The sequence below is a fragment of the Rattus norvegicus genome, chromosome 4 (assembly GCF_036323735.1).
Source record: "Rattus norvegicus strain BN/NHsdMcwi chromosome 4, GRCr8, whole genome shotgun sequence".
Lineage (NCBI taxonomy): Eukaryota > Metazoa > Chordata > Mammalia > Rodentia > Muridae > Rattus > Rattus norvegicus.
In genome coordinates, this window is record NC_086022.1 from 166938172 (window position 1) to 166961668 (window position 23497).

The 23497-nt window shown below is 40.3% G+C and overlaps 1 protein-coding gene across 2 annotated transcripts in view; it reads left to right on the plus strand.

The window, feature by feature from the left end:
* Window positions 1–605: 605 nt before the first annotated feature.
* Lpal2 (lipoprotein(a) like 2, pseudogene) overlaps window positions 606–23497 on the plus strand; it is a 56967-nt gene continuing 34075 nt past the window's right edge. Inside the window, exon 1 of one of the 2 annotated variants that reach the window (XM_039108387.2) lies at window positions 606–791. The gene's annotated coding sequence lies outside the window, so the exon portion shown is untranslated. The remainder of the gene's footprint in view (window positions 792–23497) is intronic. The other variant, NM_001109578.1, reaches the window with a different exon arrangement.

The following is a 23497-nucleotide window of genomic DNA, read 5'->3' on the forward strand; positions in this document are numbered from 1 at the left end:
AGAGATATTAATATTGGTACTTAGCTCACTGCTGTGGGGTTACAGGCTTGTACAGGACCTGCCCCTGGGTACAGCTGGTTGGGGAGGTCTGCTGGGGTGGGGAGCTGGGCTGTAAGGAATCCTTGAAATACTCACTGCTCAGGGTGTGGGAGAGTACAATCTGAGATGTGGGAAAGCCTGAATTGGTTCAGGGGTCCCAGGGTCTGGGATGAGGCCAGGGTTGTTGTCGTGTCCACCCCGGCAGGCAAGGAAGACGCAACACAGTTGGATTCTTCTCAACAGCCTTTACTGCAGGACACCTTCATTGTTGACACGGGGACCACGAGTGGCAAATTCGCTCGCCTTATATACACAACAGTATGCTAATAATCTCTCAGGGATTGGTGGGGCACGGGTCACCCCACTATCACCCCACTATCACCCCACTACTTGTCCTCCAGGGATTGGCGGAGAACGAATCACCTCACCAGCATGGTACCGCCCCCTCACTAGCATATTACCAGCCAACTGACACCAGGTGCAAAACCTGCGCATGCGCAGTACTATTGTTTACCATAGGAGGGTGCCGGATCATACAGCTGCCCTGAGGAGGGGACAAGCCTGCGCATGCGCGGTAAGTTGTTTACATTCAGACGGAGCTGGCTGTCGGCGTCATCTTTGTTTTGCCGCGCTGCTCCCTACAGGTTGTGGGATTCTCAGACTCTTGGACATCCAAGTGCTACTCACAGTTGCAAAGAAGAGCAGAGAATGGAGTGGGAGCCCCATGAACTGTGGACAGCATATAGGCTGGGGTGAGTGGGAGGGCTTGTCCCAGCAGAGATGATTGTCCTTAGCATCATGGCTTGGTGGCAGTTGTGGTTGGGAGCAGAGAGAGGCCTTCTATGGGAGATTAGGCGGAAGCTCTGTAGGTGAAGGCCTTCTTCATGGCCCCCTATTGCAGATCTTGGTGAAAAGAGATCATGATTCTAAACAGTTTATTGCCATGGAGGAAAATGAATGCGTAAAACCATATCCTTTTCTCAGTGTGGGCCTGAGATTAAATACCTTCTGCAGGGAGGAATGTCTAGAAGTAAAGATTATTGGCTAAACCCTCTGGGCCTGTAGGTACCTCATTAGATTGGAGAAGACTGTTTTCGGTGCAAGTGACTATGGTCACATCTCTTTTATGTGAGAAGGATGGCATGTGGTACAAGTCAGAAGTCTGGCAGGGAACTGGGAGTCACCTAAACCTCAGGTGCGTGCCTATCGAGTCTACAAGTCTTGACCTGCTCTACCTTACCAAACTTCCTGGCATGGTTTTCTGTCCCCCATACTGTCTCCTCTAAACAGTCCAGGAACACCCCATGAGATGGGGGTAACCACATTCTGCGTGTACATACCCTTGTTATGTTGGCAATGATACGTAATGATTTGTAAAATGGGCGATAAGGAAGCTATCCCAAGAGCTGGCTTACATGGAAGTAATTGTGAACACCTTTAATGCAGTACTTGAGAGACAGAGGCAAGAAGTTCTCTATGAATTTGAAGTCAGCCTTGTCTACACAGGAAATTCCATACCAGCCATACAGTGAGACCATGTTTCAAAACAAGCAAGCAAGCAAACAAACTCTTGTTCTCTGAACCAGAAATATTGCTCTTGGGAATATACCCCAAAGATGCCCCACCATGTCACAGGGGCACATGTTCTACTATGTTCACAGTGGCCTTATTTGTGATAGCCAGAAGCTGGAAATAACCCAGATGTCCCATGACAGAAAAATGTTTACAGAAAACGTGGTACATTTACACAATAGAATACTACTCAGCTATTAAGAATGAGGACATTCTGAGTTTTGCAGGCAAATGGATGGAACTAGAAAATGTCATCCTAAGTGAGGTAACTCAGACCCAAAAGGATATGCATATGTTCTCACCAGTAAGTGGATATTAGCAAAAAAAGGTACAGAATACCCTAGATACAGTCCACAGAACTCAAAAAGTTCAACAAGCTGAAGGGTCCAACTGAGGACACCTTGGTTCCATTTGGGAGGGAGAAGAAAGCAACCACAAGTAAGGAGGGAGGGAGGGACAGGGGAGAGAAAGGGGATGGGGATGGGGGAGAGAGGAGAAAGTGATCTGGTATTGGGTGGGGTAAAATGGCTGAAGCCCTGAGGGCCAGCAGTAAGAAAGGAAACAGGAGACCCTCTAAAATGTACTAGAGACCTGAGAAGTCGGAGACTCTTAGGACTCAAAATGTGTGTGTGTGTGTGGGGGGGGGTAGATGAAAGGCTCTAAGGTGGGGAGAGGGAACTTATTGAATCCACATCCAGCAGAAAGACAGGGCATCAAGTGAGGGATGGGGTTGCTATCCCACAGCCAATGCTCTAACCCATAATTCTTATCTGAAAGAAATGCAAGGATAGAAATGGAGAAGAGCCTGAGGAAAAGAAGGTCCAACAACAGGCCCAAAGTGGGATCCAGCTCAAGGGGAGGCCCCAAGACCTGACACCATTACTGAAGCTATGGGGCACTCACAAAAAGGAACCTACCATGACTGCCCTCTGAAAACCCAACAAGCAGCTGAAAGAGTCAGATGCAGATATTTGCACCCAACCAATGAACAGAAGCTGCTGACCCCTCTGGTTGAATTAGGGAAAAGCCAAAGGAGCTAAGGAGGAGGGCAACCCTGTAGGAGGACCAGCAGTCTCAGTTAACCTGGTTCCCTGAGATCTCTTAAACACCAGATCACCAAACAGACAGCATGCACCAGCTGAGATGAGGCCTCCAACAATATATAGCAGAGGATTCCTGGGTCTGGTTTCAGTCAGAGAAGATGCACTTAATCCTTAAGAGACTGGAGGCCCCAGGAAGTTTAGAGGTCTGTAAAGAAGGGGGTGTGGAATGCTTCAGGGAGCAGGGAGGAGGTATGGGATGTGAAACTCTGGAGTGGGGGATAAAATCTGGAGTGTAAAAATAAATAAATATATAAATAAATAAGTAAATAAAATTAGCCATAAAAGGGATTAAAATAAAAATAACAAAATAAAATATATACTCAAGAATTATCATTCTTTTATAATATGGATTATATAGTGACCATGGTCATATCCACTAAGTATTTTTTTAATTACAGATGAACAGGATTAATTTATTTTTCTTCGTTAATTTTTTCATCAGTTTTTACCATTGAAATAGTAAAAAATATATCAATCATTATTATTACAAATAACATATTCAACTATACATTTTTTTTTATTAACTTGAGTATTTCTTATATACATTTCAAGTGTTATTCCCTTTCCCGGTTTCCGGGCAAACATTCCCCTCCCCCCTCCCCTTCCTTATGGGTGTTCCCCTCCCAACCCTCCCCCCCATTGCCGCCCTCCCCCCATAGTCTAGTTCACTGGGGGTTCAGTCTTAGCAGGACCCAGGGCTTCCCCTTCCACTGGTGCTCTTACTAGGATATTCATTGCTACCTATGATGTCAGAGTCCAGGGTAGTCCATGTATAGTCTTTAGGTAGTGGCTTAGTCCCTGGAAGCTCTGGTTGCTTGGCATTGTTGTACATATGGGGTCTCGAGCCCCTTCAAGCTCTTCCAGTTCTTTCTCTGATTCCTTCAACGGGGGTTCTATTCTCAATTCAGTGGTTTGCTGCTGGCATACGCCTCTGTGTTTGCTGTATTCTGGCTGTGTCTCTCAGGAGCGATCTACATCCGGTTCCTGTCATCCTGCACTTCTTTGCTTCATCCATCCTGTCTAATTGGATGGCTGTATATATATGGGCCACATGTGGGTCAGGCTCTGAATGGGTGTTCCTTCAGTCTCTGTTTTAATCTTTGCCTCTCCCTTCCCTGCCAAGGGTATTCTTTTTCCTCATTTAAAGAAGGAGTGAAGCATTCACATTTTGATCATCCGTCTTGAGTTTCGTTTGTTCTAGGGATCTAGGGTAATTCAAGCATTTGGGCTAATAGCCACTTATCAATGAATGCATACCATGTATGTCTTTCTGTGAGTGGGTTAGCTCACTCAGGATGATATTTTCCAGTTCCAACCATTTGCCTACGAATTTCATAAACTCCTTGTTTTTGATAGCTGAGTAATATTCCATTGTGTAGATGTACCACATTTTCTGTATCCATTCCTCTGTTGAAGGGCATCTGGGTTCTTTCCAGTTTCTGGCTATTATAAATAAGGCTGCGATGAACATAGTGGAGCACGTGTCTCTTTTATATGTTGAGGCATCTTTTGGGTATATGCCCAAGAGCGGTATAGCTGGATCCTCAGGCAGTTCAATGTCCAATTTTCTGAGGAACCTCCAGACTGATTTCCAGAATGGTTTTACCAGTCTGCAATCCCACCAACAATGGAGGAGTGTTCCTCTTTCTCCACATCCTCACCAGCATCTGCTGTCACCTGAATTTTTGATCTTAGCCATTCTCACTGGTGTGAGGTGAAATCTCAGGGTTGTTTTGATTTGCATTTCCCTTATGACTAAAGATGTTGAACATTTCTTTAAGTGTTTCTCAGCCATTCGGCATTCCTCAGCTGTGAATTCTTTGTTTAGCTCTGAACCCCATTTTTTAATAGGGTTATTTGTTTCCCTGCGGTCTAACTTCTTGAGTTATTTGTATATTTTGGATATAAGGCCTCTATCTGTTGTAGGATTGGTAAAGATCTTTTCCCAATCTGTTGGTTGCCGTTTTGTCCTAACCACAGTGTCCTTTGCCTTACAGAAGCTTTGCAGTTTTATGAGATCCCATTTGTCGATTCTTGATCTTAGAGCATAAGCCATTGGTGTTTTGTTCAGGAAATTTTTTCCAGTGCCCATGTGTTCCAGATGCTTCCCTAGTTTTTCTTCTATTAGTTTGAGTGTATCTGCTTTGATGTGGAGGTCCTTGATCCACTTGGACTTAAGCTTTGTACAGGGTGATAAGGATGGATCAATCTGCATTCTTCTACATGTTGCCCTCCAGTTGAACCAGCACCATTTGCTGAAAATGCTATCTTTTTTCCATTGGATGGTTTTGGCTCCTTTGTCAAAAATCAAGTGACCATAGGTGTGTGGGTTCATTTCTGGGTCTTCAATTCTATTCCATTGGTCTATCTGTCTGTCTCTGTACCAATACCATGCAGTTTTTATCACTATTGCTCTGTAATACTGCTTGAGTTCAGGGATAGTGATTCCCCCTGAAGTCCTTTTATTGTTGAGGATAGCTTTAGCTATCCTGGGATTTTTGTTATTCCAGATGAATTTGCAAATTGTTCTGTCTAACTCTTTGAAGAATTGGATTGTTATTTTGATGGGGATTGTATTGAATCTGTAGATTGCTTTTGGTAAAATGGCCATTTTTACTATATTAATCCTGCCAATCCATGAGCATGGGAGATCTTTCTATCTTCTGAGGTCTTCTTCAATTTCTTTCCTCAGTGTCTTGAAGTTCTTATTGTACAGATCTTTTACTTGCTTGGTTAAAGTCACACCGGGGTACTTTATATTATTTGGGTCTATTATGAAGGGTGTCGTTTCCCTAATTTCTTTCTCGGCTTGTTTCTCTTTTGTATAGACGAAGGCAACTGATTTATTTGAGTTAATTTTATACCCAGCCACTTTGCTGAAGTTGTTTATCAGCTTTAGTAGTTCTGTGGTGGAACTTTTGGGATCACTTAAATATACTATCATGTCATCTGCAAATAGTGATATTTTGACCTCTTCTTTTCTGATCTGTATCCCCTTGATCTCCTTTTGTTGTCTGATTGCTCTGGCTAGAACTTCAAGAACTATATTGAATAAGTAGGGAGAGAGTGGGCAGCCTTGTCTAGTCCCTGATTTTAGTGGGATTGCTTCAAGTTTCTCTCCATTTAGTTTAATGTTAGCAACTGGTTTGCTGTATATGGCTTTTACTATGTTTAGGTATGGGCCTTGAATTCCTATTCTTTTCAGGACTTTTATCATGAAGGGGTGTTGAATTTTGTCAAATGCTTTCTCAGCATCTAATGAAATGATCATGTGGTTCTGTTCTTTCAGTTTGTTTATATAATGGATCACGTTGATGGTTTTCCGTATATTAAACCATCCCTGCATGCCTGGGATGAAGCCTCCTTGATCATGGTGGATGATTGTTTTGATGTGCTCTTGAATTCGGTTTGCCAGAATTTTATTGAGTATTTTTGCGTCGATATTCATAAGGGAAATTGGTCTGAAGTTCTCTTTCTTTGTTGGGTCTTTGTGTGGTTTAGGTATAATAGTAATTGTGGCTTCATAGAAGGAATTCGGTAGGGCTCCATCTGTTTCAATTTTGTGGAATAGTTTGGATAATATTGGTATGAGGTCTTCTATGAAGGTTTGATAGAATTCTGCACTAAACCCGTCTGGACCTGGGCTCTTTTTGGTTGGGAGACCTTTAATGACTGCTTCTATTTCCTTAGGAGTTATGGGGTTGTTTAACTGGTTTATCTGTTCCTGATTTAACTTCAATACCTGGTATCTGTCTAGGAAATTGTCCATTTCCTGAAGATTTTCAAGTTTTGTTGAATATAGGTTTTAATAGTAAGATCTGATGATTTTTTGAATTTCCTCTGAATCTGTAGTTATGTCTCCCTTTTCATTTCTGATTTTGTTAATTTGGACGCACTCTCTGTGTCCTCTCGTTAGTCTGGCTAAGGGTTTATCTATCTTGTTGATTTTCTCAAAGAACCAACTTTTGGTTCTGTTGCTTCTTTCTATGGTCCTTTTTGTTTCTACTTGGTTGATTTCAGCTCTGAGTTTGATTATTTCCTGCCTTCTACTCCTCCTGGGTGTATTTGCTTCTTTTTGTTCTAGAGCTTTTAGGTGTGCTGTCAAGCTGCTGACATATGCTCTTTCCTGTTTCTTTCTGCAGGCACTCAGCGCTATGAATTTTCCTCTTAGCACAGCTTTCATTGTGTCCCATAAGTTTGGGTATGTTGTACCTTCATTTTCATTAAATTCTAAATGTTTTTAATTTCTTTCTTTATTTCTTCCTTGACCAGGTTATCATTGAGTAGAGCATTGTTCAATTTCCACGTATATGTGGGCATTCTTCCCTTATTGTTATTGAAGACCAGTTTTAGGCCGTGGTGGTCCGATAGCACGCATGGGATTATTTCTATCTTACTGTACCTGTTGAGGCCCGTTTTTTGACCAATTATATGGTCAATTTTGGAGAAAGTACCATGAGGAGCTGAGAAGAAGGTATATCCTTTTGCTTTAGGATAGAATGTTCTATAAATATCCGTTAAGTCCATTTGGCTCATGACTTCTCTTAGTCTTTCGACATCACTGTTTAATTTCTGTTTCCATGATGTGTCCATTGATGAGAGTGGGGTGTTGAAATCTCCCACTATTATTGTGTGAGGTTCAATGTGTGTTTTGAGCTTTAGTAAGGTTTCTTTTACGTATGTAGGTGCCCTTGTATTTGGGGCATAGATATTTAGGATTGAGAGTTCATCTTGGTGGATTTTTCCTTTGATGAATATGAAGTGTCCTTCCTTATCTTTTTTGATGACTTTTAGTTGGAAATTAATTTTATTTGATATTAGAATGGCTACTCCAGCTTGCTTCTTCTGACCATTTGCTTGGAAAGTTGTTTTCCAGCCTTTCACTCTGAGGTAGTGTCTGTCTTTGTCTCTGAGGTGTGTTTACTGTAGGCAGCAGAATGCAGGGTCCTCGTTGCGTATCCAGTTTGTTAATCTATGTTTTTATTGGGGAGTTGAGGCCATTGATATTGAGAGATATTAAGGAATAGTGATTATTGCTTCCCGTTATATTCATATTTGGATGTGAGGTTATGTTTGTGTGCTTTCATTCTCTTTGTTTTGTTGCCAAGACGATTAGTTTCTTGCTTCTTCTAGGGTATAGCTTGCCTCCTTATGTTGGGCTTTACCATTTATTATCCTTTGTAGTGCTGGATTTGTAGAAAGGTATTGTGTAAATTTGGTTTTGTCATGGAATATCTTGGTTTCTCCATCAATGTTAATTGAGAGTTTTGCTGGATACAGTAACCTGGGCTGGCATTTGTGTTCTCTTAGGGTCTGTATGACATCAGTCCAGGATCTTCTGGCCTTCATAGTTTCTGGCGAGAAGTCTGGTGTGATTCTGATAGGTCTGCCTTTATATGTTACTTGACCTTTTTCCCTTACTGCTTTTAATATTCTTTCTTTATTTTGTGCGTTTGGTGTTTTGACAATTATGTGATGGGAGGTGTTTCTTTTCTGGTCCAATCTATTTGGAGTTCTGTAGGCTTCTTGTATGTCTATGGGTATCTCTTTTTTTAGGTTAGGGAAGTTTTCTTCTATGATTTTGTTGAAGATATTTACTGGTCCTTTGAGCTGGGAGTCTTTACTCTCTTCTATACCTAATATCCTTAGGTTTGATCTTCTCATTGAGTCCTGGATTTCCTGTATGTTTTGGACCAGTAGCTTTTCCCACTTTACATTATCTTTGACAGTTGAGTCAATGATTTCTATGGAATCTTCTGCTCCTGAGATTCTCTCTTCCATCTCTTGTATTCTGTTGGTGAAACTTGTATCTACAGCTCCTTGTCTCTTTTGGTTTTCTATATCCAGGGTTGTTTCCATGTGTTCTTTCTTGATTGCTTCTATTTCCATTTTTAATTCCTTCAACTGTTTGATTGTGTTTTCCTGGAATTCTTTCAGGGATTTTTGTGTCTCCTCTCTATGGGCTTCTACTTGTTTATTTATGTTTTTCTGGAATTCTTTCAGGGATTTTTGTGTCTCCTCTCTATGGGCTTCTACTTGTTTATTTATGTTTTCCTGGAATTCTTTCAGGCATTTTTGCGATTCCTCTCTGTAGGCTTCTACTTGTTCTCTAAGGGAGTTCTTCACGTCTTTCTTGAAGTCCTCCAGCATCATGATCAAGAATGATTTTGAAACTAGATCTTGCTTTTCTGGTGTGTTTGGATATTCCATGTTTGTTTTGATGGGAGAATTGGGCTCCGATGGTGCCATGTAGTCTTGGTTTCTGTTGCTTGGGTTCCTGTGCTTGCCTCTCGCCATCAGATTATCTCTAGTGTTACTTTGTTCTGCTATTGCTGACAGTGGCTAGACTGTCCTATAAGCCTGTGTGTCAGGAGTGCTGTAGACCTGTTTTCCTCTCTTTCAGTCAGTTATGGGGACAGAGTGTTCTGCTTTCGGGCGTGTAGTTTTTCCTCTCTACAGGTCTTCAGTTGTTCCTGTGGGCCTGTGGCTTGAGTTCACCAGGCAGCTTTCTTGCAGCAGAAAATTTGGTCTTACCTGTGGTCCCGAGGCTCAAGTTCGCTCGTGGGGTGCTGCCCACGGGCTCTCTGCAGCGGCAGCAACCAGGAAGACCTGTGTCGCCCCTTCCGGGAGCTTCAGTGCACCAGGGTTCCAGATGGTCTTTGGCTTTTTCCTCTGGCGTCCGAGATGTGTGTGCAGAGAGCAGTCTCTTCTGGTTTCCCAGGCTTGTCTGCCTCTCTGAAGGTTTAGCTCTCCCTCCCACGCGATTTGGGTGCAGAGAACTGTTTATCCGGTCTGTTTCCTTCAGGTTCCCGAGGTGTCTCAGCAACTATACATGTTTTTAACAGCAATAAACACTAATTATTAAATCTAATTAGGACAGATATTACATAAAGAAATATGATATAAAGGCATTCAGACACACACCTTGCTATTTTTTTTTACTCTTTATTAACTTGATTATTTCTTATTTACATTTCTATTGTTATACCCTTCCCCGGTTTCCAGGCCAACATCCTCCTAACCACTCCCCCTCCCCTTCTATATGGGTGTTCCCCTCCCCATTCTTCCCCCATTACCGCCCTGCCCCCAACAATCACGTTCACTGGGGTTTCAGTCTTGGCAGGACCAAGCACACCTTGCTTTTTTAAAAATACATTAAGGCAATGCCAGTGGAAATACACTCTTTAGAGCTGATTATCATAATTAAAGGAAAGGTTTAGGGTACAGGGTCATTCTCGCACACTGGCTCTGTCATTATTTTAAGTCTGTATGATGACAAGTGAAATCACATTGTGATTCTTCATGATCCCCTGTGGGTCGTGTGGAGAGCAATGCACTGTGATGGAATAATATACTACTCATCTATTTTAAAAATATTTTTTATTTGATAGTTTCTGTATTTACATTTCAAATGTTATCCAACAGCTCACCTTCTTAAAATATATTTTCATAATAATGTTATTCAGAATACAAAAATCAGTTTCACAGAGAATATATTCCTGGAAGCCCTGTTCCAAGAAGAGATTTTAAAGTAACTCCAGCAAATTTAGATTACTCATTTTAAAGTTTATTCAAAAGGAATCAAAGGATAGCATGGTATCATCTCTTCATGAATAATTTTAATAATTTATATTGCAAGGTATGATTTAGTTTTTTTATTGCTTAATGAGATAAGTAGACTCTGATTCCATACATTTTCTTTGAGCAGATTTTATTTTAGAATGAAAAATTCAGAATATTTTCCACACTTTATTAGGTGTTTCAAAAATAAACTTGGCAGTTATACATTGAGTGAAGCATCCACTTTTTAGTGACTATTATTAAATTTTGAAACATAACTATTTGTACTTCCTGTAATTTATAATTCTAACTTCTCACATTTGTTATTATTTAAATTTTAACATAAAAATATTGTTTAACATTTTTATATCAACTATTGGATAATTAAGACAATCAAATAAGTTAATTTGACTTTTTGCCATTTTGTTTATAATTGTGTCAAATTTAGATCATATTAATACTGTAGTACTTTTTTCAACTGAGTATTTGCTTTAAAAAAAACATTAAGTAATGCCAATATTACAAATAGCTTTGTTTCATCACTTCATAAAAGTAATGGCAAATCACTTTCTTTCTTTCTTTCTTTCTTTCTTTCTTTCTTTCTTTCTTTCTTCCTTCCTTCCTTCCTTCCTTGCTTCCTTCCTTTCTTTCTTTCTTTCTTTCTTTCTTTCTTTCTTTCTTTCTTTCTTTCTTTCTTTCTTTCTTTCTTTCTTTACATTCCAGATTTTATTTCCCTCCCGGTACATCGTCCAACTGTTCCACATTCCATACCTCCTCCCTGCTACTCTTTCTCCATGAGGATGTCTCCACCCCACCCACCCCACCAGACCTCTAAACTCCCTGGGGCCTCCAGTCTCTTTAGGGTTAGGTGCATCTTCTCTGACAGAATCCAGACCTAGCAGTCTTCTCCTGTATATGTGTTGGGGTCCTCATATCAGCTGGTATATGCTGCCTGGTTGGTAATCTAGTGTCTAAGAGATCTCTGGGGTCCAGGTTAATTGAGACGGCTGGTCCTCCTACAAGGTTGCCCTCCTCAGTTTCTTCCAGCTTTTCCGCACAAGGGCTATATCTACAAGTACCACAAGGTGGCATCTGGACATCATGTATGACTAGAAAAATCAGTCTCTGTAGCCTTGGAAAATGTCCAGTGAGCTGAAAGTACTGTAGACTTTTTCCTCAGTCGTCACAAGAGACAAGAGTTTAAACACTATGCTTAGTTATACACATTTGATTTTCCCGATTTTGCTTTTAACTCTTCCCTTGTTAAGTGCACTTTTTTTTGGGGTCAAATTTTATTTTAAAAAAGGTTGATTTTACCAAGTCCTCAAGCTGGCAACTTACTGTCAGCTGACTATTTAACTTCTTGAAAAAACCAGCTTTCATCGTCAGAATCTGCGTTATAAACTAAGTTATACTATTCTGGCTTCTACTGCCTCCTCTTCTTCTTCCTCCTCCTCTTTTTCCTTCTCCTTCTATTAAACTGGGTCTATGTAGTTCTATGTACCAAGATTGCCTGGCATGTGTCCTGTAAACAAGGCTGTCCTTGAACTCACAGAGATCTGCTTGCCTTTGCCTTCTGAGTGCTGGAATTAAAGGCATGAGCTACCTTAGTCTGATTCTTTTCCCACTCAGACTAGCTTTCAAGGTTTCCAGTGAGCTCACTTAGTGTCAAGATGAACCAGCAATATTTTATAAATTTGCAAACTTCATTGATAGGACATGTGTGTTAATTAATCACAAACCTGGTTTGCATAGGAAGTTAGAACTAGCGTTCACTTTGATAACTAGAACCCTCTAGCATAACATAACTTTTCTGAAAATATTGTAAGATAGGAAATACTGTCTTAAAAGTGACAAACATTCATATTTCTGAAAACATGAGAATTTACACATATAAGCATTTTAGGCATGAGCCGCATTTGGCGCTGTTATATACCCTCTTTTGGAAACACTGCTAACACGATTTGGTGCATTGTTGTTACCTAGATATGTTTGTATCTGTTGGGTACTTTCTTCCTCCCTCCTCCCCCCCTCCTCCCACATCTATTTCTTCTCTACCTTCTCCGTCTCTCTGCAGGTTCTCATGTAGCACAGCATGGCTTCATACTCTACATACCAAGGAATAGTGATCTTGAATCTTCAGATTTTACTTTCACCTCCCAAGTACTGGGATAACAAGGGTACAGGCACTTTTAGGTTGTTTCAGTTTAATGTATTTTATTAGTTTTTTTTTCTTTTTTGCTCAGCAACTTCCTTGTATGATGAAACCTATAGAATTTTGTAACAAAAGGCGCTGTCTGCTCACCACACTAATGTATAGGAACCTAGAGACAACTTCATTCATTGCTTTTAATCAAGAGACAAGATCCGTTGGATACTAATCTAGAGAAAAAGGAATTGGGCAAAGGGTGTCTTGCACTGAGATTCCTTCCACCCAGATTGAAAAATTTTTTATTGAATTTTTTAAATTTGTATTTCAAATGTTATTCCCTTTCCTGGTTTCCCATTCATAAACCCCATATCCCACCCCCTTCCCCTTCTTGTATGAGTGTGTCTCCCACCTAACCATCCACTCTTTCCCACCTCCCTGCCCTGGAGGGTCCAGCCTTGACAGGACCAAAAGTTTCTCCTCCCATTGGTGCCCAACAAGGCCATCCTCTGCGACATAAAGAGCTGGAGTCACACATCTCTCGATGTGTGCTCTTTGGATGATGGTTTAGTCCCCAGGAGCTCTGGTTGGTTGGTATTGTTGTTCTCATGGGGTTGCAATTCCCTTCAGTTCCTTCAATTCTTTCTCTAACTACTCCACTGTGGACCTTGTTTTCAGGTCTATGGTTGGCTGATAGCTTTAGCCCCTGTTTTTGTCGTGCTGTGGCAGAGTCTCTCAGGAGACAGTGATATCAGGCTCCTGTCAGCATGCACTTCTTGGCATCAGCAATATTGTTTGGATTTTGTGGCTGTATGTGTATGGGCTGGATCCCCAGGTGGGGCAGTCTCTGAATGGCCATTCCTTCAGTCTCTGCTCTAACCTTTGTCTCCATATCTCCTCCTATGAATATTTTTGTTCCCCCTTTTAAGAAGGACTGAAGCATTCACACTTTAGTCACCCTTCTTCTTGAGCTTCATGTGGTCTGTGGATTGTACCTTGGGTAAGCCGAGCTTTTGGGCTAATATTCACTTATCAGTGAGTGCATATCGTGTGTGTGTGTGTGTGTGTGTGTGTGTGTGTGTGTGTGTGTGTGTGTGAGAGAGAGAGAGAGAGAGAGAGAGAGAGAGAGAGAGAGAGATTGAGTTACCTCAGTCAGGATGATATTTTCTAGTTCCATCCATTTGCCTATGAATTCCATGAAGTCATTGTTTTTGATAGCTGAGTAGTATTCCATTGTGTAGATGTATCATATATTCTGTATTCATTCATCTGTTGAGGGACATCTGAGTTCTTTCCAGCTACTGGCTATTATAAATAAGGCTGCTATGATCATAGCGGAGTATGTGTCCTTATTATATGTTGGAGCATCTTTTGGGTATATGCCCAGGAGTGGAATAGCTGGGTCATCAGATAGTATTATGCCAAATTTTCTGAGGAACCTCCAGACTGATTTCCAAAGTGGTTGTACCAGCTTGCAATCCCACCAACAATGAAGGAGTTGTTACTCTTTCTCCACACCCTCACCAGCATATCCAATCACTAGAGCTTTTTTTATTGGATATTTTTATTTACATTTCAGCTGTTATTTCCTTTCCTGGTTTCCTGTCCATAAGCCCCCATCCCCTCCCATTCCCCTTCTTCTATATGGGTGTTCCCTTGCCTATCTACACCTCTTTTCAGCCTCCTAGCATTCCCTCACACTGAGGGTCCAACCTTGACAGGACCAAGGACTTCTTCTTCCTTTGGTGCCCAACAAGGCCATCCTCTGCTACATACGCAGTTTAGGCCATGGGTCAGTCCACCTATAATATCTGGGTAGTAGTTTAGTCCCTGCGAGCTCTGGTTGGTTGGCATTGTTCTTCTTATGGGGTTGCAAGCCCCTTCAGCTCTTACGATCCTTTCTCTAATTCCTCTAATGGAGGTCCCATTCTCAGTTCAATGGTTTGCTAATTGCATTTGCTTCTGTATTAGACATGCTCTGGCTGTGTCTCTCAGGAGAAACCTACATCTGGTTCCTGTCAGAATCAATTTCTTAACTTCATCAATCTTACCTAATTTTGGATGGATGGATATACATATGGGGCAGGCTCTGAATGGCTGTTCCTTCAGTCTGTGTTCCAAACTTTGTCTCCATATCCCCTCCTATGAATATTTTTGTTCCCCCTTTTAAGGAGTGAAGCATCCACACTATGATCATCCTTATTCTTTGATTTTTTTTTTCAGAGCTGGGGACCGAACCCAGGGCCTTGCGCTCGCTAGGTAAGCGCTCTACCACTGAGCTAAATCCCCAACCCGGTCATCCTTATTCTTGAGCTTCATGTGGTTTGTGGATTGTATCTTGGGTAACTTGAGCTTTTGGGCTAATATCTACCTATCAGTGAGTGCATACCATGTGTGTTTTTCTGTGGTTGGGTCCTCACTCAGGATGATATTTTCCAGTTCCATCCATTTGCCTATGAATTCCATGAAGTCATTGTTTTTGATAGCTGAGTAGTATTCCATTTTGTAGGTGTACCATATTTTCTGTATTCATTCTTCTGTTGAAGGGTATCTGGGTTTTTTCTAGCTTCTGACTATTATAAATAAGGCTGCTATGAACATAGTGGAGCATGTGTCTTTGTTGTATGTTCGAGCATCTTTTTGATATATCCCAGGAGTGGAATAGCTGGGTTGTCAGGTAGTGGAATGTCCAATTTTCTGAGGAACCTCCAGACTGATTTCCAGAGTGGTTGTACCAATTTGCAATTCCATCAACAATGGAGGACTGCTCCTCTTTCTCGACATCCTCACCAGCATCTGCTGTTGCCTGAGTTTTTTATCTTAACCATTCTGACTGATGTGAAGTTCAATATCAGGGTTGTTTTGATTTGTATTTCCCTGATGATTAAGGATGTTGAACATTTCTTTAATGGTGCTTCTCAGTCATTCAATATTCCTCAGCTGAGAATTCTTTGTTTAGCTCCACACCCCATTTTTTAATAGGGTTATTTGGCTCGCTGGAATCTAACTTCTTGAGTTCTTTGTATATATTATATATTAGCCCTCTGTTGGATGTAGGATTGATAAAGATCTTATTCTAATCTGTTGGTTGCCATTTTGTCCTACTGACAGTGTCCTTTGCCTTACAGAAGTAATTTTATGAGGTCCCATTTGTTGATTCTTGAACTTAGACACAAGCCATTGGTGTTCTGTTCAGGAAACTTTCCCCAGTGCCCATGTGTTTGAGACTCTTCCCCACTTATTCTTCTACTAGTTTGAGTGTATCTGGTTTGATGTGGAGGTGCTTGACCCACCTGGACTGGAGCATTATACAGGGTGATAACAATGGATTGATTTGCATTCTTGTACATACTGACCTCAAGGTGAACCAGCACCATTTGTTGAAAATGCTATCTTTTTTTCTACTGGATGGTTTTAGCTTAATTTTCAAAGGTCAAGTGACCATAGGTGTGTGAGCTCATTTCTGAGTCTTCAATTATATTCCACTGATTTATCTGCCTGTCTCTGTACCAATACCATACAGTTTTTTTTTAAAATCACTATTGCTCTGTAATACTGCTTGAGGTCAGGAATGCTGAATCTCCTAGAAGTTCTTTTATTGTTCAGGATAGTTTTCACTGTTCTGGGTTTTTTGTTGTTCCAAATGAATTTAGAAATCGCTCTTTCTAACTCCTTAAAGAATTCAGTTGGAATTTTGTTGGGGATTGCATTGAATCTATAGTTTGTTTGTTTTGGCAAGATGACTATTTTTATAATACTAATCCTGCCAATCTATGTGCATGGGAGATCTTTCCATCTTCTGAGATCTTCTTCAATTTCTTTCTTCAGAGACTTGAAGTTTTTGTCATACAGATCTTTCACTTGGTAAGAATCACACCAACATATTTTATGTTATTTGTGACTATTGTGAAGGGTGTCATGTCCCCAATTTATTTCTCAGCCTGTTTAGCCTTTGAGTAGAGGAAGGCTACTTATTTGTTTGAGTTAATTACATATTCAGCTACTTTGCTGAAGTTGTTTATCAGGCTTAGCAGTTCTTTGGTTGAACTTTTAGGGTCACGTAAGTATATTATCATATTATCTGCAAGTAGTGATATTTTGACTTCTCCCTTTCCAATTTGCATCCTATGACATCCTTTTGTTTTCTGATTGCTCTGGCTAGGACTTCGAGTACTATATTGAATAAGTAGGGAGAAAGTGAACAGCCTTGTCTAGTCTCTGATTTTAGTGGGATTGCTTCAAGTTTCTCTCCATTTAGTTTGATGTTGGCTACTGGTTTGCTGCATATTGTTTTTACTATGTTTAGGTATGGGCCTTAAATTCCTGATCTTTCCAGGACTTTTATCATGAAGGGGTGTTGAATTTTGTCAAATGCTTTCTCAGTATCTAATGAGATGATCATGTGGTTTTTTTTCTTTGAGTTTGTTCATGTAGTGAATTACATTGATGGATTTCTGTATACCATAACATCCCTGCATCCCTGGGATGAGGCCTACTTGATCATGATGGATGATCGTTTTGATGTGTTCTTGGATTAGGTTTGGGAGAATTTTATTGAGTATTTTTGTGTTGATATTCATAAGAGAAATTGGTCTGAAGTTTTCCTTCTTTGTTGGGTCTTTGTGTGACTTAGATATAAGTGTGATTGTGTCTTCACAGAAGAAATTTCATAGTGTTCCTTCTGTTTCTCTTTTGTGAAAGTATTGGTATTAGGCCTTCTATGAAGGTCTGTTAGAATTTTCCTCTAAACTCAAGAGGTCCTGGGAGTTTTTGTTTGGGAGACTTATAATACCTGTTTCTATTTCTTTAGGACTTATAAGACGGTTTAGGTAGTTTATCTAATCCTTTTTTTTAACTTTGGTACCTGGTATCTTTCTAGAAAATTGTCCATTTCTTGCATATTTCCCAGTTTTCTTGAACATAGGCTTTTGTAATAGGATCTGATGATCTTTTTTGAATTTCCTCAGATTCTGTTGTTATGTTTCCCTTTTCAGTTCTGATTTTGCTAATTTGGATACTCTCTATGTGCCCTCTGGTTAGTCTGGCTAAAGGTTTCCCTATCTTCTTGATTTTCTCAGCAAACCACCTTCTGGTTTTGTTGATTCTTTGTATAGTTCTTTTTGCATCTGCCTCATTGATTTCAATCCTGATTTTGATTATTTCTTACTTTCTACTCCTTTTGGGACTATTTGCAGTTTTTGTTCTAGAGCTTTTAGGTGTGCTGTCAAGCTGCTAGTGTATCCTCTCTTCAGTCTCTTTTTGGAGGCACTCAGAGCTATGAGTTTTACCTCTTAGCTCTGCTTTTATTGTGTCCCTTAAATTTGGGTATATGTACCTTCAATTTCATTAAATTATAAAACGTCTTTAGTTTCTTTCTGCATTTCTTCCTTGACTAAGTTATCATTGAGTAGATTGCTGTTCAACTTACATGTTTATGTGGACTTTCTATCATTCTTTTTGTTATTGAAGACCAGCCTTTATCCATGGTGATCTGATAGGCTGCATGGGATTATTTCTATCATCTTGAATTTTTTGATTCCTGTTTTGTGACCCATTATGTGTTCAATTTTCGAGAAGGTACCATTAGGTGCTGAGAGGAAGGTATATTCTTTTGTTTTAGGATGAAATGTTCTATAGATATCTGTCAAGTCTGTTCGGTTCATAACTTCTGTTAGTTTCTCTATGTCTGTGTAGTTTCTGTTTCCATGATCTATTTATTGATGTGAATGGGGTGCTAAAGTCTCCTACTATTATTGTGTGAGGTGTCACGTGTGCTTTGAGCTTTAGTAAGGTTTCTTTTGTGAATGTAGGTGCCCTTGCATTTGAAGCACTGATATTCAGGATTGAGATTTCATCTTGGTGGATTTTTCTTTGATGAATATGAAGTCTCCTTCCTTCTTATTTCATAACTTTTGGTTGAAAGTTGATTTTATTTGATATTCGAATGACTACTCCAGCTTTTTACTTTGTACCATTTGCTTGGAAAATTGTTTTCCAGCATTTCACTCCAAGGTAGCGTCTGTATTTGTCACTGAGGTGGGTTTAATGTGTGCTGTGAAATGTGTGGTCCTCTTTCCATATTCAGTCTGTTAATCTATGTCTTTTTTTTATTAGTAATTGAGTCCATTGATTTTAAAAGATATTAAGGAATAGTGATTGTTGTTTCCTGTTATTTTTGTTTTTAGCTGTGGAATTATGTTTGTGTGGCTCTCTTCTTTTGGGTTTGTTGCAAGATGATTACTTTCTTGCTTTTTCTAGGGTGTAGTTTCTCTCCTTGTGTTGGAGTTTTCCATCTATTATCCTTTTTATGGTCGGATTTGTGGAAATATGTTGTTTAAATTTTTTTTTGTCATGGAATATCTTGGTTTCTCTATCTAAGGTAATTGAGAGTTTTGCCAGATGTAGTAGCCTGGCCTGGCATTTGTGTTCTCTTAGGGTTTGGGTGATATCTGCCCAAGATCTTCTGGCTTTCATAGTCTCTGGTGAGAAGTCTGGTGTAATTCTGACAGGTCTGCCTTTATATGTTACTTGACCCTTTTCTCTACTGCTTTTAAAATTTTTTCATTGTTTTGTGCATTTGTTGTTTTGACTAATATATGTTTGGAGGGATTTCTTTTCTGGTCCAATCTATTTGCAGTTCTGTAGGCTCCTTGTGTGTTTATGAGCATTTCTTTCTTTAGTTTAGGGCAGTTTTCTTCCATAATTTTTTGAAGTTATTTATTGGCCCTTTAAGTTGGGAGTCTTAGTTCTCTTCTATCCTTAGGTTTAATCTTCTCATTGTGTCCTGGATTTCCTGGATACTTATTGCTAGGAGCCTTTTGCATTTTACATTATGTTTGACAGTTGTGTCAATGTTTTCTATGGTATCTTCTGCCCCTGAGATTCTCTCTTCTATCTCTCGTATTCTGTTAGTGATGCTTGAGTCTGACTCCTGATCTCTTCCCTAGGTTTTCTTTTTCCAGGGTTTTCTTCCTTTGTGATTTTTTATTGTTTTTATCCATTTTCATTTCCTGGATGGTTTTGTTCAATTTAGTCACCTGTTTGGTTATGTTTTCCTGTATGTCTTTAAGTGATTTTGTGCTTGTTTACCTGTGTTGTCCTGTATTTCTTTTAAGGGAGTTAATTATGCCCTTCTTAATGTCCTGTATCATCATCATACGATGTGATTTTAAATCTAGATCTTGTTTTTCCAATGTGTTTGGATATCCAGTTTTTGCTTTCGTGGGAGAATTGGTCTCTGATGATGCCAAGTAATCTTGTTTTCTGTTGCTTACATTCCTGTGCTCGCCTAGTGCCATCAGGTTGTCTCTGATCTTCACTGGTCTTGCTGTCTTTGACAGTGCCTTGGCCCTCCTGCAATCCTGTGTGTCAATTCTCCTGTAGACCAGCTTTCCCTCTATGGGATCTGGGTACACATAGCCTTGAGACCGTGTGAGCTCTGGACACATACAGAAATCAGAAGTCTTGTCCCAGACTGCTCCTGGGTTTGTGTGTCCTGAGGGCTCCATGTGAGTACCTTGGATCTGAAGTGGTGGTCTTAGCTCTGCTCTCAGGTGTGTCAGCACTCCTGGCCACTGGCTTTCAGCTCTGGTCATAGGCAGAGACCAGAAGCACCCTTTCCCTGACTGCTCCTAGGTTCCTGTGTCTGGAGGGGTCTAGGTGTTGTTTCTTTTGGGCCAGGAATGTGAACAGAAATGTGGTCTCTTCTGAGCTCTCAAGATTTTCTACACTTCTAAGATTCCAGCTCTCCCCACCATGGAATATGGGCACAGAGAGTTGTGGGACTGGTTCAACTCTGGGTGCAGGTAGAAACTGGAAGCAAGATGTAGAGTTTTAGTCCCTATGCTCAGATCAGAGAGGTCATTTTCCGAGTTTCTTTTGAATAGGGGAAGAAAGATTTTCATAGTGGCAGTAGAGAGTAATCACACACACACACACACACACACACACACACACACACACACACACACAGAATAAAAGGCAAATGTCGTTCTTCAGTAGCAAAGTATTCAGGGCTGTATCTTCCCCTAGTACGTTCCTAGGCATGGGCTTAAGGAGTAGGACAGAGTAAGGAACAAAGGAGAGCTGGAACAGGAACTCACGTGGAGTCCTGCTTGATCTGACCTATTATAGGAAGGCCTGGTGTACCAATTGCTTTTCAGATTTAGTTCCATGAGGAAGGACAGACTTTTGTAGGATCAAGTCAGAGGCTTATTGGCAAGGGCAAATGCTTAGAGGAACAGTTGCTGTGAGTGGGCAGCAATCAATATAGTAACCAGAAGGCAGGCTGGCTAGTGCTGGTGATCAGGGTAAAATCCTTAGTGTTTGCTGTTGCTATCTTCAGGTGAAGGGTCTGAGAGCAATTCTTTCAGTGCAAAGATTAACTCCTGCTTATTTATTGGACTTGATGAATGTTGTCTTTATCCTAGTATTGATTGACTAAACTTAAAAAGCCCCATTCAAGGACTGGGGGTATAGCTCAGTGACAGATCCTTTACGTGGCATAGGCATGATCATGGATTTGAAGCCCAGCACTACACATACTGTCTTTTATTGGTAAGAAGAGGTAGCATGTGTATCGTGGATTTAAAGTATTTCTTGAGGTATAGTCCCAAGAAGCAGTCATGATCCAAGTCAACCAAGCCAGACCATATCCTGACAAATAAGCAAGAATCTAAGTTTTCTAGAAATTGTTCTCAGACTTGAGTAGGTGACAACTGCATGGGGCTGTGGAAGACTATTGCATTTCCAGAAGTGCCTAGAAGTGAACACAGCTTGGTTTGGTGGAATTCATGCCTGATTTACTTCTCTAATCTACAGCACATGTAAGCATTAGCTAGTGGGACCCTATCATCAATTCCACCCCTGCCAGGACCTGAGTAGTGGACATAACACATCACTCCTTCCTTGGATGTTAATGAAATCAGTAGTGTTTTAGGTACATTTGGGATGGACTGGGCTTGCAAAGCACACAGTCTCTGTTCTCCTGAAAGGATTTTTTTTTGAGACAAGGAGGGGCTTCAGTTTTTCCTAGAAGGGGAAACAAAATACTCATGGGAAGAAACACAGGGACAACGAGTGGAGCAGGGAATGAAGGAAAGGTCATTCAGAGTCTGCCTCATCTGGGGATCCATCCCACATGCAGCCACCAAACCCAGCCACTATTGCTGATGCTAAGAAGTGCTTGTTGACAGGAGCCAGATATGGGTGTCTCCTGAGAGGCTCTGTCAGAGCCTTACTGATACTGATGAGGAAGGTTGAAGGTAAACATTGGACTGAGAAAGGGGTCCTCAATGGAGGAGTTACAGAAAGAACTGAAGAAGCTGAAGGGGTTTACAACCCCATAGGAAGAACTCCCAGGGGCAAAACCATCAACCGAAGAGTATACATGGAGGGATCCATGGCTCCAGCCACACATGTACCAGAGCATTGCATTGTCTAGCATCAATAGAAGGAGAAACCTTTGGTCCTGTGAAGGCTTGTTTCCCCAGTATAGGGGAATGCCAGAGTGGTGAGGTGGGAGTAGGTGGGTGGGAGTGGGAGCATCTTCATAGAAGCAGAGGGAGGTAGATAGGGGGGATGGGAGAGGGAGAAAGGGTTTTAAAAAAGTATCAATATAAGATTTTTAATTTATGGTATTTACTCAAGCAACTCTTGTCACTTCTTTCTAAAATCATGCTATTTATTCTGAACATAAATGTGTAAAAAGTATATATATAATGCAGGGTCACTTTCAGAGAACATGGTCTTTGTTTAATCACTGGAATGCCTGTATGTACTTCTAAGAGTTTTCATACTGTCCAGATTTTTCTGTCTTGAGATAAACTCAGTGTTATTTTAATCTTTTGTTTTATGTTGATTTAATCTTTTAATCTTTATAAGGAAGCAACTAGAAGAAATCCAAGCCACTGACATTTACTTATCTGCCCAAATTAAAGTAAATAATGGATTAGTGAGAACACTGGGGGACAGTGATGTCACCCTCCGTGTGAAGAATTATTCCTTTTTTCTATAGCTTGGAATTCATTAATTTATGATTTACTTAAATTAAGATTAACATATAATTGAATGAAGGTATATGAATCATGTGGATGATATGTTGTTTAGATTCAAAGAGAAGATGGTAGAAAAAAACTATCATGTCTTGGAAGACATTTTAATTTGTTCTTATATTGGGAGAAAAGGGAACTCAGAAATTCCAGCTAGATATCTATGCGCATGTTTCTTTTTATAAATTTTCCAAGAGAACTTCATAGAATTCTAAAATCATGTGCATTGATATATGATGATATGTGATGATTAAGTCACATTTTCCTTGATTAAGCAACAGAAGAGAAAATAAAAAAAAATGAGACTATTAGCATTTAGTGGCCAGCTTTTGTCTACAGTTCAGTATTGTGCTGAGGTCAAGATCTGCATCCTTCTTGCCTTTTCTCTGAGGTTATAGTTCTGGTCTTGTTTTACTGAGTCCATCAGACTGTGTTCCTAAAGCACAGAATAAAAATGAGCTAGCAGCTACATAATGTACCAGGCTAATCTTGTTTCCAATTAGCCTTACATGGGGTGGTCTTAGAGCTATGGTAGAGAAAGGATTGATTTTTACAACTTTAGCTGTCCATTACATTAGATTATTTTACAATACCTTGACTTAACTTGATTTAATTATTAATTTCCACAAAATATTTGTCTTTTTAAAATTTTTATTAGATATATTTCTTTACTTCCTGGTTTCCTGTCCATAAGCCCCCATCCCCTCCCTCCCCCTCCCCCATCTGGGTATTCCTCCCATACATCCCCCTTATTGACGCCCCCCCATATTCCCCTGCACTGGGGGGGTCCAACCTTGGCAGGACCAAAGGCTTCCCCTTTCACTGGTGCCCCAACAAGGCTATTCTCTGCTACATATACAGTTAGAGCCCTGGGTCAGTTCTTGTATAGTCTTTTGGTAGTGGTTTAGTCCCTGGATGCTCTGGTTGGTTGGCATTTTTTTTAAAATTTTTTTATTAGACAAATTTCTTTACTTACATTTCAAACATTATTCCCCTTTCCGGCTTCCTGTCTGTAAGCTCCCATC